Source organism: Mus caroli, unplaced genomic scaffold, assembly GCF_978045245.1.
Source record: "Mus caroli unplaced genomic scaffold, Mus_caroli_1 scaffold_5, whole genome shotgun sequence".
In the NCBI taxonomy this organism is placed as follows: domain Eukaryota; kingdom Metazoa; phylum Chordata; class Mammalia; order Rodentia; family Muridae; genus Mus; species Mus caroli.
The window spans coordinates 94,857,088-94,870,603 of NW_028227260.1; the positions used below are offsets into that span (position 1 = coordinate 94,857,088).

The 13,516-nt window shown below is 41.8% G+C and overlaps 1 pseudogene; it reads left to right on the plus strand.

The window, feature by feature from the left end:
* Nucleotides 1–6,589: 6,589 nt before the first annotated feature.
* On the plus strand, nt 6,590–7,248 carry LOC147004696 (large ribosomal subunit protein uL16-like; annotated as a pseudogene).
* Nucleotides 7,249–13,516: the final 6,268 nt, after the last annotated feature.

Here is a 13,516-nt window from a genome sequence, read left to right on the forward strand (position 1 = left end):
GGTGTAGTAAAGTTGATGCATTTAGACACATGGATACTCACATGCCCCTACCATTCCAGCATCCTGTAAGTCCTCTGTACTGTGTCCACTTATCTCTCCCTTCCAAATTCTTCACAAGGACTGATTTTTTTTTTTTTTTACTGTTACAATCCTTTATTTCTTTCTAGAAGGTCACATGATCCGCAACCTTTTCAGATTGCTTTCTTTCATGTAGTATTATGTATTGGAGTCCCCTACATGTATTTTGTGGCTCAATAGCTCATTTATTTTTGGTACTGATCCAAAGGGAAAGTGGGGTTTTTTGAGAACAGGTGGGCAAAATCTTAGTGGACTAGAGTCCTGTAAAATCAGTACTTACCAAAGCCACCCCAGGCCATTGGTTTCTATGTCTGTTCTATTGGGAACTGGAAGAATGAAGTTCATGGATAAGGGGAAGTTTAGCTTTAGAAATGAATTCATTATACTATTATAGATGAGAATTTTTAAAGATTTATTTATTATATGTAAGTACACTGTGGCTGTCTTCAGACACACCAGAAAAGGGCATCAGATCTCATTACAGGTGGTTGTGAGCCACCATGTAGTTGCTGGGATTTGAACTCAGGACCTTCGGAAGAACAGTCAGTGCTCTTAACCACTGAGCCATCTTGCCAGCCCTGTAGATGAGAATTTAAGAGAAAGTAGCAAGCAGAGCTCCTGTATAGATTATCCACATTGGACATCTCACAACCTCTATCAAGGGGATCCAATGCCTCTGGACTCCTTGGACATCTGTACTCAATGAGAGTCCTTGTCTAGGTGCTAAAATAAGACACTTTTAGGTTTAGGCATGAGGGGGTGTACTGGCTGGTTTTGTGTATCAACTTGACACAGGCTGGAATTAATCACAGAGAAAGGAGCTTCAGTTGAGGAAATGCCTCCATGAGATCCAGCTGTAAAGCATTTTCTCAATTAGTGATCAAGGGTGGGAGGGCCCATTGTAGGTGGTGCCATCCCTAGGCTGGTAGTCTTGGGTTCTATAAGAAAGCAAGCTGAGCAAGCCAGGGGTGGCAAGAAACATCCCTCCATGGCCTCTGCATCAGTCCCCACTTCCTGACCTGCTTGAGTTCCAGTCCTGACTTCCTTTAGAGATGAATAGAGGTTTAGAGGTGTAAGCTGAATAAACCCTTTCCTCTCCAGCTTGCTTCTTGGTCATGATGTTTTGTCCAGGAATAGAAACCCTGACTAAGATAGGGGGTGTCCTGGTTTGTGGAGGGTTTCTGTGGTGGTTTGAATATGAATGGCCCTCATAAGCATATATATTTGAATGCTTGGTCATCAGGGAGTAGAACTATTTGACAAGGATTAGGAGGTATGACCTTGTTGGAGTAGGTCTGTACTGGCTATTTTTGTGTCAACTTGACACAGCTGGAGTTATCACAGAGAAAGGAGCTTCAGTTGAGGAAATGCCTCCATGAGATCCAACTGTAAGGCATTTTCTCAATTAGTGATCAAGGGGGAAAGGCCCCTTGTGGGTGGGACCATCTCTGGGCTGGTAGTCTTGGGTTCTATAAGAGAGCAGGCTGAGCAAGCCAGGGGAGGCAAGCCAGTAAAGAACATCCCTCCATGGCCTCTGCATCAGCTCCTGCTTCCTGACCTGTCTGAGTTCCAGTCCTGACTTCCTTTGGTGATGAACAGCAGCATGGAAGTGTAAGCCGAATAAACCCTTTCCTCCCCAACTTGCTTCTTGGTCATGATGTTTGTGCAGGAATAGAAACCCTGACTAAGACAAATTGGTACCAGCAGAGTGGGGTATTCCTGTGACAACCTGACCATGTTTTGGGGAGGACTGTGGAAGGACTTTGGAACTTTGGACTTGAAGATCCATTCGTTGTTAAGAGCTCTGTCAGATGTTGTGTAGGAGCTTGGAAGATAATGTTGAGAACAGTGCAGAAGATGGAAGTCTGGTTTGTGAAATTTCAGAGGGAAAATTAAAGACTCTTTTCAGGGCCATTGCTGTTTTGATTGTGAAGATTTTGTAGTTCTGGTTAGCTGGGGCTGAAGAATCAGCTGTGATTAACAAGATACCAGAACTACTAAAGCAAAAACTTTGCATTACTGGGACTATTGATGCTGGTTAGCTGGAGCTAAGAAATTAGCGGTGATTAAGAAGAGACCAGCATCATTGAGGTGACATCTTCTGGGAAGTGTTTTCTGAAAGCACAAAGAGGCTGTGTTCCAGAGATAGGCAAGGTTGTACTCCTTCTGTAGTGGGACTTGGTAATGTATAAGGGTCACCCAGAAGGTACTGGTTTTGAAGGCATGAAGGGGTCATGCAGAGGAGCTGAGGCTCGGCACTGTGAGAGGCCATGGAAGGCCATTGGTGAAGGTGCAGCCTCAGTTGCAATTAAAGGCCTAGGACTGAAGGGGTCATGAAGTGTTTTGGAGATGCCAGTACCATGAGATGACCACCAAGAGCAGCAGCAGCAGTGGAGTACAGGCATCTGGAGCCCAGATGATAGTGAGTTGGATCCCAGACGTTGGACGGTTGGAGATTGATTTTTGCTTTGATTGTGACTGTGCCCTGATATTTTCCCCCTTGAAGGAAGAAACTGTTTTAGTGGAACCCACAGTTAAGAGACTTTTAATTGTAAAAAGACTTTGGATTTTAAAAGAGATGTATATTTTAAAGAGATTGAAAATTTAAGAATATGTAAAGACTGTGGGACTTTTAAAGTTATTTAGATCTTGGGGATGAGTAAGAATGTAAGGGTTGAGGCTTACTAGTGATGTGTTTGTGTGTCAAGTTGACAAGGGGTCAATTGTACTGGCTATTTTTGTGTCAACTTGACACAGCTGGAGTTATCACAGAGAAAGGAGCTTCAGTTGAGGAAATGCCTCCATGAGATCCAACTGTAAGGCATTTTCTCAATTAGTGATCAAGGGGGAAAGGCCCCTTGTGGGTGGGACCATCCCTGGGCTGGTAGTCTTGGGTTCTATAAGAGAGCAGGCTGAGCAAGCCAGGGGAGGCAAGCCAGTAAAGAACATCCCTCCATGGCCTCTGCATCAGCTCCTGCTTCCTGACCTGTCTGAGTTCCAGTCCTGACTTCCTTTGGTGATGAACAGCAGCATGGAAGTGTAAGCCGAATAAACCCTTTCCTCCCCAACTTGCTTCTTGGTCATGATGTTTGTGCAGGAATAGAAACCCTGACTAAGACAAGGTCTCTGGGGGCAGGCTTTGAAGTTTCAGATTCTCAAACTAGGCCCAGTGTTAGTCTCTCTCTTGTAGCCAATCTGGATGTAGAACTCTCAACTACCTTTCCTGCACCATGTCTGCCTGTACACTGCCATGCTCCCGCCATGATGATAATGGACTAACCCTCTGAACTGTAAGACAGCCCCAATTAAATGTTGTCTTTTATAAGAGTTGCTGTAGTCATGGTGTCTCTTCCCAGCAATAGAAACTGTAAGACACTGTTTCTTGTTTTTGTCAACTTGACACAATAGAAACTGTAAGACACTGTTTCTTGTTTTTGTCAACTTGACACAAGTCATAGTTCTTTGTGAAGGAACTATAATTGAAAAAATGCCTCCATAAGATGAAACTTTGCTGATAGCTGGTCCATCAATAAGTATGACCCTGAGACACAGGCATATGCCTAGAAACTGTGAAGTCAGAAGCATCTGGAGATATTCCTAAAAAGTCAGCCAACGCTATTGGTTGCCTCTGAAATATCAGTTTTTCTGCCCAAGGAAGACAGCCACTAACGAAGACTGGACTGAGGTCGCCTCAAGAAGGATGCTGTAGAGCCCCTGGTACTTGCACTATAGTTCACAGATGGAGGGAAACTCTCCTTTTGGTCCCCTGGGGAAAACTAACTATCATTCCAGCTGGCCTGGGTGAGCCACCTACCTAAGTACCGCCACCTCTAGAGAGGCAGGCTCACCTGAAGCCATGCTATAAGATTAGGTGGCAAAGAGTTCTTTAATGAAATGCTGTTCTTTTCCTTCCCAGAATTCCTAGCCCTAGCACAATAGATTATTGGGACTTGGTAAAATAATTATATATATATATATATATATATATTTCCTTCTAAGCATACCTTCCATTACTTCCCCCAAGTTTTTGGGCGTCTTTTACAGGTTTCTTTTCTTTTTGCTCTTTTCCCTCTTTTCTTTTCTTTTTTTTTTTTTTGTCTTTTTTTGTTTGTTTGTTTGTTTGTTTTTTCAAAACAGGGTTTTTGTAGACCAGGTTGACTTTGAACTCTGAGATCTGCCTACCTCTGTCTCCTGAGTGCTGGGATTCAAGGAATGCACCACCACTGCCTGGTTTTGTATGTGTACACCAAACTTTTCCATAGCTGTTTTACATTTCCACTAACAATGGGGATGAGGTCAAACCCTTATTCTTTTAAACTCTTTTTTTTTTAAAGATTTATTTATTTATTATATGTAAGTACACTGTAGCTGTCTTCAGACATTCCAGAAGAGGGCGCCAGATCTCGTTGCGGATGGTTGTGAGCCACCATGTGGTTGCTGGGATTTGAACTCTGGACCTTCGGAAGAGCAGTTGGGTGCTCTTACCCACTGAGCCATCTCACCAGCCCTCTTTTAAACTCTTAATGCCTCCCTTCCCACCATGTGGCTGCTTTCCCACTATGTGTTTGACCTCCATGTCAGCTTAAATAGCTTGGCTTTTTTCCTCTTCTCTCTTCCATTCTCCTCCTTGTAGTAGCAGAGATTTACATCCTTTTGGTTTGGGGGAACAGGGATTCTCTGTGTAGCTCTGGATGTCCTGGAACTAGCCCTGTAGACCAGGCTGTCCTCAAACTCACAGAGATCTTCCTGCCCATGCTTCCTGAGTACTGGGATTAAAGGTGTGTGCCACCACAACCCAGCTGAAATTTACTAATTTTAGTACTCAAAGAATCAAAGGCAGAAAAGATTACCCTGGGTAATCAGCCTGGACTACATAGAGAGAAGAATGTCCAAAAATGAAGGTTATATAATTAGTAGACAGCTAGAAAGCAGACACTTTTATATAGGACTTCAGGAGACCAACCTTATGTCATGGGATTCACCTTAGGAAACAAGTTCCATTTGGTTCACTCTGGGTGATGATGAACTAGCCTGCCTCTATCTTAGGCTTGAAAGCCATCTTATTATTTTTAAAGATTTATTTATTTATTTTATGTATATAAGTACACTATAGCTGTACAGATGGTTGTGAGCCTTCATGTGGTTGTTGGGAATTGAATTTAGGAACTTTTACTTGCTCTGGTCAGCCCCACTCGCTCAGTCCCTGCTTGTTGGCCCAAAGATTATTAGTATAAATAAGTACAATGTTGCTGTCTTCAGACACATCAGAAGAGGGTGCAGATCTCATTACAGGTGATTGTGAGCCACCATGTGGTTGCTGGGATTTGAACTCAGGACCTTTAGGAAGAACTCTTACCCTCTGAGCCATCTTGCCAGCCCAAAAGCCATATTATAGTAAAGACAAACTGCTGCATGTTTGCTGCAGCTATGCAGGATTGAATGGTTCTCTGTGTCCTGCTCTGAGTTCTGCTATTGGGTGCTGTGAGGGGACCTCAGGGAAGCTCTGAAATCAAGACATGAATTTCCAGTTCACAGAACCCTTAGGACACAGGAACCTAGGAGCAGCCTGGGACAGGATCATTTCAGTTTCTGTCTGCACCCTGAAGCTGATCCTGTGCTACAGCTCTCCATACCCAAATTCCTCCCAGAGAGAACTGGCCTTCCAGGAGTACTGACACACAGGCTTGCAGGAGGGACAAACCACAGTCAGAGACAGCAAGAACAGCTAACACCAGAGATAACCAGATGGCAAGAGGCAAGGGAAAGAACATAAGCAACAGAAACCAAGGCTACTTGGGATCATCAGAACACAGTTTTCCCACCACAGCAAGCCCTGGATACTCCAACACAAAGGAAAAGCAAGACTCCGATTTAAAATCACATCTCATGATGATGACAGAGGACTTTAAGATGGACATAAATAACTCCCTTAAGAAAATACAGGAGGGGCTGGTGAGATGGCTCAGTGGGTAAGAGCACCCAACTGCTCTTCCGAAGGTCCAGAGTTCAAATCCCAGAAACCACATGGTGGCTCACAACCATCCGTAACGAGATCTGGCGCCCTCTTCTGGAGTGTCTGAAGACAGCTACAGTGTACTTACATATAATAAATAAAAATAAACTTTAAAAAAAAAGAAAAAAAGAAAATACAGGAGAACACAACCAAACAGGTGAAGGAATTGAACAAAACCATCCAGAACCTAAAAGTGGAAATAGAAACAATAAAGAAATCACAAAGGGAGACAACACTGGAGATAGGAAACCTAGAAAGAAATCAGGAGTCATAAATGCAAGCATCACCAACAAAATACAAGAGATAGAAGAGAGAATCTCAGGTACAGAAGATACCATAGAAAACATTTACACAACAGTCAAAGAAAAATGTAAAAAGATCCTAACCCAAAACATCCAAGAAATCCAGGACACAATGAGAAGACCAAACCTAAGGACAATAGGTATAAAAGAGAGTGCTCTTTTCCTCTGGCGCACCACCGACGATCCTATTGTCATCATGGGCTGCCGCCTCGCCTGGTGTTACCGTATTGTAAGAACAAGCCATACCCAAAGTCTCATTTCTGATGATAAGATCCGAATCTTTGATTTGGGATGGAAGAAATCGAAAGTTGATGAATTCCTACTTTGTGGCCATATGGTGTCAGATGAATATGAGCAACTCTCTTCTGAAGCACTGGAGGCTGCCCGTATTTGTGCCAACAAATACATGGTAAAGAGTTGTGGCAAGGATGGCTTTCATATCCAAGTGAGGCTCCACCCTTTCCATGTCATCCATATCAACAAGATGTTGTCTTGTGCTGGGGCTAACAGGCTCCAGAAAGGGATGTGTGGTGCCTTTGGGAAGCCCCAGGGCACAGTGGCCAGGGTTCACATTGGCCAGGTCATCATGTCCATCTGAACCAAGTTGCAGAATAAGGAACATGTGATTGAGTCTCTGCGAAGAGCCAAGTTCAAGTTCCTTGGCTGCCAGAAGATCCACATCTCAAAGAAGTGGGGCTTCACCAAGTTTAATGCAGATGAATTTGAAGACATGGTTGCTGAGAAGCGGCTCATTCCTGATGGCTGTGGTGTCAAATATATCCCCAACCGTGGTCCTCTGGACAAGTGGAGAGCCCTGCATTCCTGAAGGCTTCAATAGTTCTCTCCTAAACCCTACCAAATCCGTGTTCAATAATAAATCTCACATCAAGTTTGAAAAAAAAAAAAAAAAAAAGAAGAAAGTGAAGATTCCCAACTTTAAGGGTCAGTAAATATCTTCAACAAAATTATAGAAGAAAACTTCCCTAACCTAAAGAAAGAGATGCCCATAAACACACAAGAAGCCTATAGAACTCCAAATAGATTGGACTAGAAAAGAAATTTCTCCCATCACACAATAGTCAAAACACCAAGTGCACAAAACAAAGGACATTAAAAGAAGTAAGGGGAAAAGGTCAAGTAATATATAAAGGCAGACCTATCAGAATTACACCAGACTTCTCACTAGAGACTATGAAAGCTAGAAGATCCTGGGCAGATGTCATACAGACCCTAAGAGAACACAAATGCCAGCCCAGACTACTATACCCAGCAAAACTCTCAATTACCATAGATGGAGAAACCAAGATATTCCATGACAAAAACAAATTTACACAATATCTTTCTACAAATCCAGCCCTACAAAGGATAATAAACAGGAATTGCCAACAAAAGGAGGGAAACTATACCCTAGAAAAAAGCAAGAAAGTAATCTTTTTTTTTTTTCAACAAACCCAAAATAAGATAGACACACAAACTTAAAAATAACATCAAAAATAACAGGAAGCAACAATCACTATTCTTTAATATCTCTTAACATCAATGGACTCAATTCCCCAATAAAGAGACATAGACTAACAGACTGGATATGTAAACAGGACCCAACATTTTGCTGCTTATAGGAAACCCACCTCAGTGTCAAAGACAGACACTACCTCAGAGTAAAGGGCTGGAAAACAATTTTCCAAGCAAATGTTCCCAAGAAACAGGCTGAAGTAGCCATTCTAATATCAGATAAAATCGACTTTCAACCAAAAGTTATCAAAAAGGATAAAGAAGGACACTTCATACTCATCAAAGGAAAAATCTACAAAGAAGAACTCTCAATTCTGAACATCTATGCTCCAAATGCAAGGGCACCCACATTCATAAAAGAAACTTTACTAAAGCTCAAAGCACACAATTGCACCTCACACAATAATAGTGGGAGACTTCAACACAAAGGACAGATCATGGAAACCCAAACAAAACGGAGACACATTGAAACTAACAGAAGTTATGAACCAAATGGATTTAACAGATAACTATAGAACATTTCATCCTAAAACCAAAGAATGTACCATCTTCTCAGCACCTCATGGTACCTTCTCCAAAATTGACCATATAATTGGTCACAAAACAGGCCTCAACAGATACAAGAAGACTGAAATAATCCCATGCATCCTATCAGATCACTAAGGACTAAGCCCACATACACATGGAAGCTGAACAACGCTCTACTAAATAACTTGATCAAGGAAGAAAGAAAGAAAGACAAAAAAAAAAATTAACTTGCCTGAATTAAAGTCATCATGGAATCAAAAAAGAAAGAAAGAAAGAAAGAAAGAAAGAAAGAAAGAAAGAAAGAAAGAAAGAAATGAAAGACTTTTTAGAATTTAATGAAAATGAAGGCACAGCATACCCAAACTTATGGGACACAATGAAAGCAGTGATAAGAGGAAAACTCATAGCTCTGAGTGCCTCCAAAAGGATACTGGAGAGAGCATACACTAGCAGCTTGACAACACACCTGACAGCTCTAGAACGAAAGGAAGCAAATTCACCCAAGAGGAGTAAACAGTAGGAAATAATCAAACCCAGGGCTGAAATCAACCAAGTAGAAACAAAAAGAACTATACAAAGAATCAAGAAAACCAGAAGCTGGTTCTTTGAGAAAATCAACAAGATAGATAAACCCTTAGCCAGACTAACCAGAGGGCACAGAGACAGTATCCAAATTAACAAAATCAGAAATGAAAAGGGAGACATAACAATAGAAACTGAAGAAATTAAAAAAATCATCAGATCCTGCTACAAAAACCTATACTCAACAAAACTGGAAAATCTGGATGAAATGGACAATTTTCTAGACAGATACCAAATACCAAATTTAAATTAGGACCAGATAAACCATCTAAACAGTCCCATAACCCCTAAAGAAGTAGAAGCACTCATTAAAATTCTCCCAACCAAAAAAAGTCCAGGACTAGATGTGTTTAGTGCAGTGTTCTATCAGACCTGCAAAGAAGACCTAATACCAATTCTCTTCAAACTATTCCACAAAATAGACACAGAAGGAACACTACCCAATTCATTCTATGAAGCCACAGTTATGCTGATACCAAAACCACTCAAAGACCCAACAGAGAAAGAGAACTTCAGACCAATTTCCCTATGAATATCGATGCAACAATACTCAATAAAATTCTTGCAAACCAAATCCAAGAACACATCAAAATGATCATTCACCACAATTAAGTAGGCTTCACCCCAGGGTTGCAGGGATGGTTCAATATACAGAAATCCATCAATGTAATCCACTACATAAACAAACTCAAAGAAACCACATGATCATCTCGTTAGATGCTGAGAAAGCATTTGACAAAATCCAACACCCCTTCATGTTAAAAGTCTTGGAAAGATCAGGAATTCAAGGCCCACACCTAAACATAGTATAAGCAATATAGAGCAAACCAGTAGCCAACATCAAACTAAATGGAGAAAAACTTGAAGCAAACCCACTGAAATCAGGGACTAGACAAGGCTGCCCTCTCTCTCCCTATCTATTCAATATAGTACTTGAAGTCCTAGCTAGAACAATTAGACAATAAAAGGAGGTCAAAGTGATACAAATTGGAAAGGAAAAAAGTCAAAATATCACTATCTGCAGATATGATAATATACTTAAGTGACCCCAAAAATTCCACCAGAGAACTCCTACAGCTGATAAAAAAAAAAAAAAAAAAAAAAACCTTCAATAAAGTGGCCAGATATAAAATTAACTCAAACAAATCAGTAGTCTTCCTATACTCAAAGGAAAAACAGGCTGAAAACGAAATTAGAGAAACAACACCCTTCACAATAGTCACAAATAATATAAAATACTTTGCTGTGACTCTAACTAAGGAAGTGAAAGATCTGTATGATAAAAACTTCAAGTCTCTGAAGAAATTAAAGAAGATCTCAGAAGATGGAAAGATCTCCCATGCTCATGGATTGGCAGGATCAATATAGTAAAAATGGCTATCTTGCCAAAAGCAATCTACAGATTCAATGCAGTCCCCATCAAAATCCCAACTCAATTTTTCATAGAGTTAGAATCAGCAATTCTCAAATTCATCTGGAATAACAAAAAACCCAGCAAAAACTATTCTCAACAATAAAAGAACTACTGGGGGAATCACCATCTCTGACCTCAAGCTGTACTACAGAGCAATAAAGATAAAAACTGCATGGTATTGGTACAATGACAGGCAGGTAGGTCAATGGAATAGAATTGAAGACCCAGAAATGAATTCACACACGTATGGTCACTTGATCTTTGACAAAGGAGCTAAAACCATCCAGTGGAAAAAAGACAGAATTTTCAACAAGTGGTGCTGGTTCAACTGGTGGTTAGCATGTAGAAGAATACAAAATTGATCCATTCTTATCTCCTTGTACAAAGCTCAAGTCCAAGTGGATCAAGGACCTTCACATAAAACCAGATACATTGAAACTAATAGAAAAGAAAGTAGGGAAGAGCCTTGAGCACATGGGCACAGGAGAAATTTTCTTAAACAGAACACCAATAGCTTATTCTCTAAGATCAAGAATTGACAAATGGGAGCCCGGCATGGTGGCACACGCCTTTAATCCCAGCACTCGGGAGGCAGAGGCAGGCGGATTTCTGAGTTCGAGGCCAGCCTGGTCTACAAAGTGAGTTCCAGGACAGCCAGGGCTATACAGAGAAACCCTGTCTCGAAAAACCAAAAAAAAAAAAAAAAAAAAAAAAAAAAAAAAAAATGGGCTACAGAGCTAAACAAAGAGTTCTCAACTGAGGAATACTGAATGGCTGAGAAGCACCTAAAGAAATGTTCAATATCCATAGACATCAGGGTAATGCAAATGAAAACAACCCTGAGATTCCACCTCATACCAGTCAGAATGGCTAAGATCAAAAATTCAGGGGCTGGTGGGATGGCTCAGTGGGTAAGAGCACCCGACTGAGTTCAAATCCCAGCAACCATATGGTGGCTCACAACCATCTGTAATGAGATCTGATGCCCTTTTCTGGTGTGTCTGAAGACAGCTACAGTGTACTTACATATAATAATAAATAAATAAATCTTTAAAAAAAAATTCAGGTGACAGCACAATGCTGGCCAGGATGTGGAGAAAAAAGAACACTCCTTCATTGCTGGTGGAACGGCAAGCTGTACAACCACTCTGGAAATCAGTTTGGCGGTTCCTCAGAAAATCGGACATACTACTACCTGAGGACGCAGCTATACCACTCCTGGGCATATACCCAGAAGATGCTCCAACTTGTAATAAGGATACATGCTCCACTATGTTCATAACAGCCATATTTATAACAGCCAGAAGCTGGAAACAACCCAGATGTCCTTCAACAGAGGAATGGATACAGAAAATGTGGTACATTTACACAATGGAATACTACTCAGCTATTAAAAATAATGAATTCATGAAATTTGCAGGCAGATGGATAGAACTTGAAAATATCATCCTAGCCAGGCAATGGTGGCACATGCCTTTAGTCCCAGCACTTGGGAGGCAGAGGCAGGCGGATTTCTGAGTTTGAGGCCAGCCTGGTCTACAGAGTGAGCTCCAGGACAGCCAGGGCTATACAGAGAAACACTGTCTTGAAAAAAGGAAGAAAGAGAAAAAAAGGAAGAAACAAAGAGAAGAAAAGGAAGAAAGAAAAAAAGAAAAGAAAAGAAATTATCATCCCGAGTGTGGTAACTTAGTCACAAAAGAACACACACGGTATGTACTCACTTATAAGTGGATATTAGCCCAGAAGCTGAGAATACTCAAGATTCAATTCACAGACCACATGAAGAAGAAAAACCAAAATGTGAATCCTTCAGTGCTTTTTAGAAGGGTGAACAACGTTCTCACAGGAGGAAATATGGAGATAAAATATGGAGCAGAGACTGAAGGGAAGGCCACCCAGAGATTGTTCCACCTGGGGATCCATCCCATATACAGCGACCAAACCTGGACACTATTGTGGATGCCAAGAAGTGCTTGCTGACGGAAGCCTGTTACTGCTGTCTCCTGAGAGGCTCTGCCAGAGCCTGACATATACAGAGGTGGATGCTTGCAACCAACCATTGGACTGAGCCAGGGATCCTGATGGAGGAGTTGGAGAAGGGACTGAAGAAACTGAGGGGGCTTGCAGTCTCATGGAGGGAGCAACAGTGTCAACTGGCCAGACCCCCAGAGCTCCCGGGGATTGGACCACCAACCAAAGAATACACATGGAGCGACCCATGGCTCCAGCCACATACAAGGCAGAGGATGGCCTTGTTGAACATCAATGGGAGGAGAGGCCCTCGGGCCTGAGGGTGTTCGATGCTCCAGTGTAGGGGAAAGCCCCGGAAGGAAGACAGGAGTGGGGCGGGGGGAGCACCCTAATAGAGGAAGGGGAGGAGGGGATGGGATAGGGGGTTTCCGAAGGGGAGACCTGGAAAGGTGAAAACATTTGAAATGTAAATAAAAATAATATCCAATTTAAAAAAAGAAAGTAAAGACAAACTATGTTCATTTCTGTTTATGATTAAACCTCTGTTTCTCAAGGATTGGGCTATGTCCCACCTATATATAACCTTAACTACAAGTGGTTCTGTACTGACTGCTCCTGGAAATAGAAAACATACCTTTGTTTCAAAAGATTATAATGACTACCTTGCAGCCATGTCTTTGTTTCACAAGAGGTTATGTGTTCATGTTCTGATTCTATAACCCTGCCTATTTGCCTGCCAAATCCCAAGTTTAGAAACCCCCTACTTCTGAACTATAGACATCCTTATCTTTGCCTGGTGATGGTGGCATACCTTTGCTCCCAGAACTTGGGAGGTAGGAGGACCTCTGAGTTCAAGGTCAGCCTGCTCTACAAATTGAGTTCCAGAACAGCCAAGGTTATACAGAGAAACCCTGTCTTAAAAACCAAACCAGGGCCGGGCGTGATGGCGCACGCCTTTAATCCCAGCACTCGGGAGGCAGAGGCAGGCGGATTTCTGAGTTCGAGGCCAGCCTGGTCTACAAAGTGAGTTCCAGGACAACCCGGGCTACACAGAGAAACCCTGTCTTGAAAAACCAAAAAAAAAAAAAAAAAAAAAAAAACCAAAAAACCAAACCA